This window comes from Callithrix jacchus, chromosome 8 (assembly GCF_049354715.1).
Source record: "Callithrix jacchus isolate 240 chromosome 8, calJac240_pri, whole genome shotgun sequence".
In the NCBI taxonomy this organism is placed as follows: domain Eukaryota; kingdom Metazoa; phylum Chordata; class Mammalia; order Primates; family Cebidae; genus Callithrix; species Callithrix jacchus.
The window spans coordinates 109789165-109796192 of NC_133509.1; the positions used below are offsets into that span (position 1 = coordinate 109789165).

The window sequence follows — 7028 nt, forward strand, 5'->3', positions numbered from 1 at the left end:
CTCCGTCTCAAAAATAAAATAAAATAAAACAAATAAGCTGGGCTTGGTGGCTGATGCCTGTAATCCCAGAATTTTGGGAGGCCAAGGCAGGAAGATAACAAGGTCAGGAATTCAAGACCAGCCTGGCCAAGATGGTGAAATCCAGTCTCTACTAAAAATACAAAAATTAGCCGGTCATGGTGGCAGGTTCCTGTAATCCTGGCTACTCAGGAGGATGAGGCAGGAGAATTGCTTGAACCTGGGAGGCAGAGGTTGCAGTGAGCCGAGATTACGCCACTGCATTTCATCCTGGGTGACAGAGACTGTCTCAAAAAAAAAAAAGAGAAGAAGAAGAAGAAATTAAGGCTTAAGAAATTAGAGAGTCACCTGCAACAAGTGGATGGATTCGAAAAGGCCAGGCTGCTTCCAGAACAGTACCCCACCAAGCTTCATATTGCAGCACGTATGCTCCATGCAATCCATAACATTTACGGAGACATTGAAAATAAAGTCTTTGCACATCTAGGCTGTGGTTGTGGAATGCTTAGCATCAGAACTGCAATGTTAGGAGCAGGGTTGTATGGTGGATTTGACAGAGATGAAGATGTATCAGAAATATTTAATAGGAATGTGGAATAGTTTGAGTTAACAAATATTGACATGGTTCAATGTGATATGTGCCTTATCTAACAGAATGTCAAGTCATTTGATACAGTAATTATGACTCCTCTTTGGGGACCAAAAATAATAAAGGGATAGATATGGCTTTTCTACAGACCGCTTTGGAAATGACAAGAACAGTAGTATATTCTTTACACAAATCATCAGAGAACATGTTGAAAAGAAAGCTTCAGAATGGGAACTGAAGATAGATATTATTTCAGAGCTTCAAGATGACCTGCCAGCATCATACAAGTTTCTTAAAAAGAAATCAGTGGACATTGGAGTGGGCCTAATTCAGTTTTCATTTTAAAAGGCCCCCCAAAACAAAAGTAGTTTAAAATATATTTTAAATGAATTTAAAAATTGATTTACTAAAAATAAAAATAAAATGAAGAGGGAAGATATTGGACTAGCTTGAGAGTTACTGACATTTTATTTTGCAGGCAAAGACACAAAAAGTAAGTATACAAAAGACTACAATCTACCATCACTTTTATTTCCTTTTTAAAATTTTTTCATCTCCCTTTCCTGGTACATGATTTTTATTTCTTAAAGAATCTTGGCTGGGCGCCATGGCTCACGCCTGTAATCCCAGCAATTTGGGAGGCCGATCATCTGAGGTCAGGATTTGGAGACCAGCCTGGCCAACATGATGAAGCCTTGTCTTTACTAAAAATACAAAAATTAGCCAGGTGTGGTGGCAGGCACCTGTGATCCCAGCTACTCAGGAGTCTGTTGGTTGAACCTGGGAGGCAAAGGTTGCGGTGAGCTAAGATCGAGCCATTGCACTCCAGCCTGGGTAACAGAGCGAGACTCCATCTTAAAAAAAAAAAAAAAAGAATCTTAACCACCTTGTTTTTAAAAGAAAAAAGGACGAAGAGCATAATATGCAAATAAGTTTAGCTTTGTGAAAAACTCTTTACATTGTCTTTTCTCATTTTTCTAAAAACCAAGGAAAATGTCACAGACTAGCGTTCGGGATCCTGGGATCTTCATGGCATACCTTTATGGATGAGGAAACAGGAGTTCAGAGTTAAGGTGACATGCCCAAGGTCACACAGCAGCTGCAATGCCTCCTTGCTCTCTAGGAAAACACCCCTGGACATCAGAGATCCGTTCATGTGGCTGTCCAGGCACCTGGGCTGGGAGTTAGGAGGTCTGGGCTCTACTCCCAGCTATTGGTCCTAAAGCTGCACTTCCTGCATTTCAGCTTTTATAAAATGGAGATGACAATCACCCTTTCACTCAGAACCTGGGTGAGAACCTAATGAAAGAAGAGCTTCAAAAGGGCTCCAGAGATGCATACATGGTATTGTGGAGTAAGGAATTAGGGAATGAAATGTCTCCATGTCTGTAATTTACCTGAAAGTATTTCAGCCAACAAAAATAAATGAAGCAAATACATATGAACAATTGTTAAATCTAAGTGATGAGCATAGGGGTGGGTGTTGCCATGCTACTCTGTGTATTTCTCTGTACATTTCACAATTTTCATAATCTTCCATAAGTTTAAAAAAAAAAAACAATCTGGCAAAGTAAATGGAAAGGATGGTGTTACTCACAGAGAAGAGGTCCTCCGGGAGGTCCTTGTCTTGGGCTCTGTGGCCAGGTGGGGCCAACCACCCTAGAAGACAGAGCAGCCCACTCTTCACCAGCCTTGGGCCGATAGAGGCATGGTCAGGAAGTGCTTCTGGTTTCCCTGCTTCCTCTCCAGCCAGGCCTGGTGCCCGTGACTGAGTGAGGGGGGCCTCTGGCCCCTTCTTAGCACAAAGCACTGTGTGACAGACCCAGTCTTGCTGCAATCACTGACTCTGGGGACAGTGGGGCTGCTTAGTGCAGCCAACCAGCATTGGGGGCTTATGAATATGCAAATAGAGGCTACCTGGTTGGCTGCCCCCTGCCATTTCTCACCCCCACCTCAACTCGGGTGCCCAGAAAAGCCAGCTCAGAGTTCCTGAAAAGCCATCTCTTCTGTTCTTGCCTGTGGACGACAGACCCCTTTGAAAATTTGGGGACTGAATCACCCAGCTTCTCTCATTGCTCTGGCCTCTAGCAGGAAGCTCCTGACCTCTGCTTCCAAATTCCCCAGAGAGGCAGCTCCAGAGTGAACATCTTTCTCCCTGTCCCTCAAGCTTCCTGAGAAGACTGGAATCAGGCCAGCAGCAAACCGTGGCATTTCAGATCTGCAGGAGCGAGAGGCTGCATGGCCCTCCTTCCCACAGAGGCCTGAACACTGCTGAGGAAGGTGCTGCTGGGCCAAAAGCACCTGTCCCTGACAGATCTGGGAGAACTCACTGGCCAAACACACCTACTCCCGAATGTCACCCACATTTTGCCATCCTCTCCTCCTTCAGCTTGGGAAATGGAATGGATGTTGTGAAATACAGCAATGAAAAATCAATAAACTGTAGTTTATTGATTTTTTATTGACGAGCTCAACTCGTCAACACGGATAAATCCTCACAACAGCGCTGAGTGGAAGAAGTAAGTCACAGAGGCTGGGCTCAGTGGCCCGTGCCTGTCCTTCCAGCACTTTCAGAGGTCAAGGCAGGCAGATTCACTTAATCCCAGGAGTTCAAGACCAATTTGGGCAACAGGGAGAGACCGCATCTCTACCCAAAATACAAAAAACAAACAAACAAAACAAATTAGCCAGGTGTAGTGGCATGTGCCTGTGGTCCTAGCTACTTGGGAGGCTGAAATAGGAGGATTGCTTGAGCCCAGGAGGCGGAGGTTACAGTAAGCCGAGATCACACCATTGCACTTCAGCCTGGGTGATAGAGTGAGACCCCCATTTAAAAAAAAAAGAAAAAAATGAAATAAGTTACAGAATGATACAGGCACTGTGATTCCATTTCTACTAAGTCCAAAAATACACCCAAAAAATCCCCATACAAAACATGTCTAGCTTTTCATTGTGTATTCATCTGTCCATTATTTTGAATTACAACTAAATGAAGAGCTAGACAGATAGATGAAATGTAGGTATTATAGGTAATAAGAGTGAATCTAGGGCGTAGTCCTTTAAGGAGCCCAAAGATGGAAGCATAGGCTGTAGCCCCATCTACAACCCTCCGAATAATAATAGGCAAGGATGTGAGTGCATGGTTCAGAACACACATAAGAAAACTGGGGAATTTGAGGTAAATGAGTTACTTCATCCTTTCTAAAAACACACCTTTTTCTTATTTAATTTGAAAATAAATACATCTTTCACTTTTATTTTTATTTTTTTATTTTTTCTATATTGGGCCACTGCCAGAGACAGCTTTTTCTTAATTTAAAAACAGAGGCAAAAACGTGTATAGTTTAGAACATAAGCAGATTGAAGCTATCATGATACTAAGGGGATGGTTAATATATAATTTAGTATAGTAATGGCTAACCGGGTATGATGATGGAGGAGGGCCACAGGGAGCTTTTTCATTCCTTCAGGTGGGCAGCAAGTATGGGCATTCCTTGCATTATTTTTCTTTTAAATACACATAGATTGTTATACTTTTTTTTTTTTTTTTTTGAGAGGGAGTCTCATTCTGTCCACCAGGCTGGAGTGCAGTGGCACAATCCCGGCTCACTGCAACTTCCGCCTCCCGGGTTCAAGTGATTCTCCTGCTTCAGCCTCCGGAGTAGCTGGGATTACAGGCATGTGCCACCACAGCTAATTTTGTATTTTATTTATTTGTTTGTTTGTTTGTTTATTTATTTATTAGAGACAGGGTCTCACTAAGTTGCCCAGGCTGGAATGCAGTGGCTATTCACAGGTGCAATCCCACTACTGATCAGCACTGGAGTTTTGACCTGCTCCGTTTCCGACCTGGACCGGTTCACCCCTCCTTAGGCAACCTGGTGGTTCCCCGCTCCCGGGAGGTCACCATATTGATGCCGAACTTAGTGCAGACACCCGATCGGCATAGCACACTGCAGCCCAGAACTCCTGGGCTCAAGCGATCCTCCCACCTCAGCCTCTCAAGTAGCTGGGACTATAGGTACATGCCACCGCGCCAGGCAAATTTTGTATTTTTAGTAGAGGCGGGGTTTCCCATGTTGATCAGGCTGGTCTCGAACTCCTGACCTCAGGTGATCTGCCCGCTTTGGCCTCCCAAAGTGCTGGGTTACAGGCGTGAGCCGCCACACCCGGCCTATATTCTTTTTAATCTATATTTTAAAATGAAACTGTTTTTAAAAATTCTCTTTTGGGGCCTGGCACGGTGGCTCACGGCTGTAGTCCTAGCACTTTGGGAGGCGGAGGCAGGCGGATCACGAGGTCAAGGATCGAGACCATCCTTGCCATGATGAAACCTCGTCTCTACTAAAAATACAAAAAATAGCCGGGTGTGGTGGCACGCGCCTTGTAGTCCCAGCTACTCAAGAGGCTGAGGCGGAAGAATCGCTTGAACCCAGGAGGCGGAGGTTGCAGTGAGCCGATTGCGCCACTGCACTCCAGCATGGCGACAGAGCAAGACTCCGTCTAAAAAAAAAACAAAAATTATCTTTTGGGCTGGGCTTGGTGGCTCACGCCTGTAATCCCAACACTTTGGGAGGCGGAGGTGGGTGGATCATGAAGTCAAGAGATCCAGACCATCCTGGCCAACACGGTGAAACCCCCGTCTCTACTAAAATTACGAAAATTAGCCAGGCATGGTGGCGGGCATCTGTAGTTCCAGCTACTTGGGAGGCTGAGGCAAGAGAATCACTTGAACCCAGGAGATGGAGGCTGCAGCGAGCCGAGATATGGCACTGCACTCCAGTGTGGGTGACAGACTGAGACCCTGTCTCCAAAAAAAAAAAAAAGAAAAAAAAAGAAAAAAAAAATTAGCCAGGCATGGTGGTGTGCACCTATAGTCCCAGCTACTCAGGAGGCTGAGGCAGGAGAAACACTTGAACCCGGTAGGTGGAGGTTGCAGTGAGCCAAGATCGTGCCACTGCACTCCAGTCTGGTGACAGAGCAACAGCCTATCTAAAAAAAAAAAATTCTCTTTGAACCCTGCCACAGTTTATATTCATAACCTCTTGCCCCAGTAGACAGTGCTGTGTCTTGGGAGGCTCTAAATGAAGACCAGGGCAGTAGCTTATTGGGTTGCAGCTTGGAGTCCATGGAAACTCGCATGTGAATCTCAAGGAAATAAATTTCAACTTTTACCCTCTGAAAGAGATTTTGTATGAAACTGTGTTCAAGTGTGTGTGTGTGTGTGTGTGTGTGGTGTTTTAAGACTGTAATATCTAAGATTAACTTTGGTGATCACTAAAACTCCAGAAGTGCTTTGCCACATTATTATTATTATTATTTTTAAAGACGGGGTTGCACCATGTTGGTGAGGCTGGTCTTGAACTCCCGACCTCAGGTGATCCACCGCCTTGGCCTCCAAAGTGGTTGGATTACAGGTGTGAGCCACCATGCCCGGCCGCTTTGCCACATTATAACTAGGCTTGAGCCTCTACACTTCTCAAGACCGGGCACTGTGGCTCACACCTGCAATCCTGGCGCTTTGGGAGGCCGAGATGGGTGGATCACCTGAGGTCAGGAGTTCGAGACCAGCCTGGCCAACATGGTTACACCCTATCTCTTAAAAAAAAAAAAAAAAAAATCTCAAAAAGTATTAAAGACTGTGAGAGAATTGAGTAGCTAGCTGAGAAAAAATATTAACGGCAACCCTAGCAAGAGATTGTCATAGCCTCTGGCTACTGTTCTTGGATTATTCACCTGTGTCTATCAATGTTGTAAACATGAAAGTATATAGTCATTCCACAAACATTTACTGAGTACCTGCAGAGTCCCAGGAACTCCGTTGTCCCAGGTGTTGTGTTTGGAGGATTCAGGAAAATAAAAAGTGGTCTCTTTCCATGTGCTTCTCTGTGCAACAGGGGAGACATGCAGGTAAACAGGATGTTACAATACAATGCACCGCAGACACCCAGACACAGTGCTTTGGAAGCATAGAAAATGTATCTGTTAATTCTGCCAGAGGGGTTAGGAAGGGATTCAGAAGGAGATTTAACGGATGACTAGGAGTCCCTAGGCAAATAGGAGGAGGGAAGAACCCACGCAAAACTATCAAGGAGTCAAAAAGCTCAGTGGGGCCGGGTGCGGTGGCTCAAGCCTGTAATCCCAGCACTTTGGGAAGCCGAGGCGGGTGGATCACGAGGTCAAGAAATCAAGACCATCCTGGTCAACATGGTGAAACCCCGTCTCTACTAAAAATACAAATAATTAGCTGGGCATGGTGGCGCATGCCTGTAATCCCAGCTACTCAGGAGGCTGAGGCAGGAGAATTGCCTGAACCCAGGAGGCGGAGGTTGTGGTGAGCTCCATTGCACTCCAGCCTGGGTAACAAGAGCGAAACTCCGTCTGAAAAAAAAAAAAAAAAAAACTCAGTGGGGCTATGGCC

General features: G+C 45.1%; 1 pseudogene; it reads left to right on the forward strand.

Annotated features, from left to right (window-relative positions):
• The first annotated feature begins 261 nt into the window (after positions 1-261).
• Positions 262-1085, forward strand: LOC144577237 (rRNA N(6)-adenosine-methyltransferase METTL5 pseudogene; annotated as a pseudogene).
• The last annotated feature ends 5943 nt before the right edge of the window (positions 1086-7028 follow it).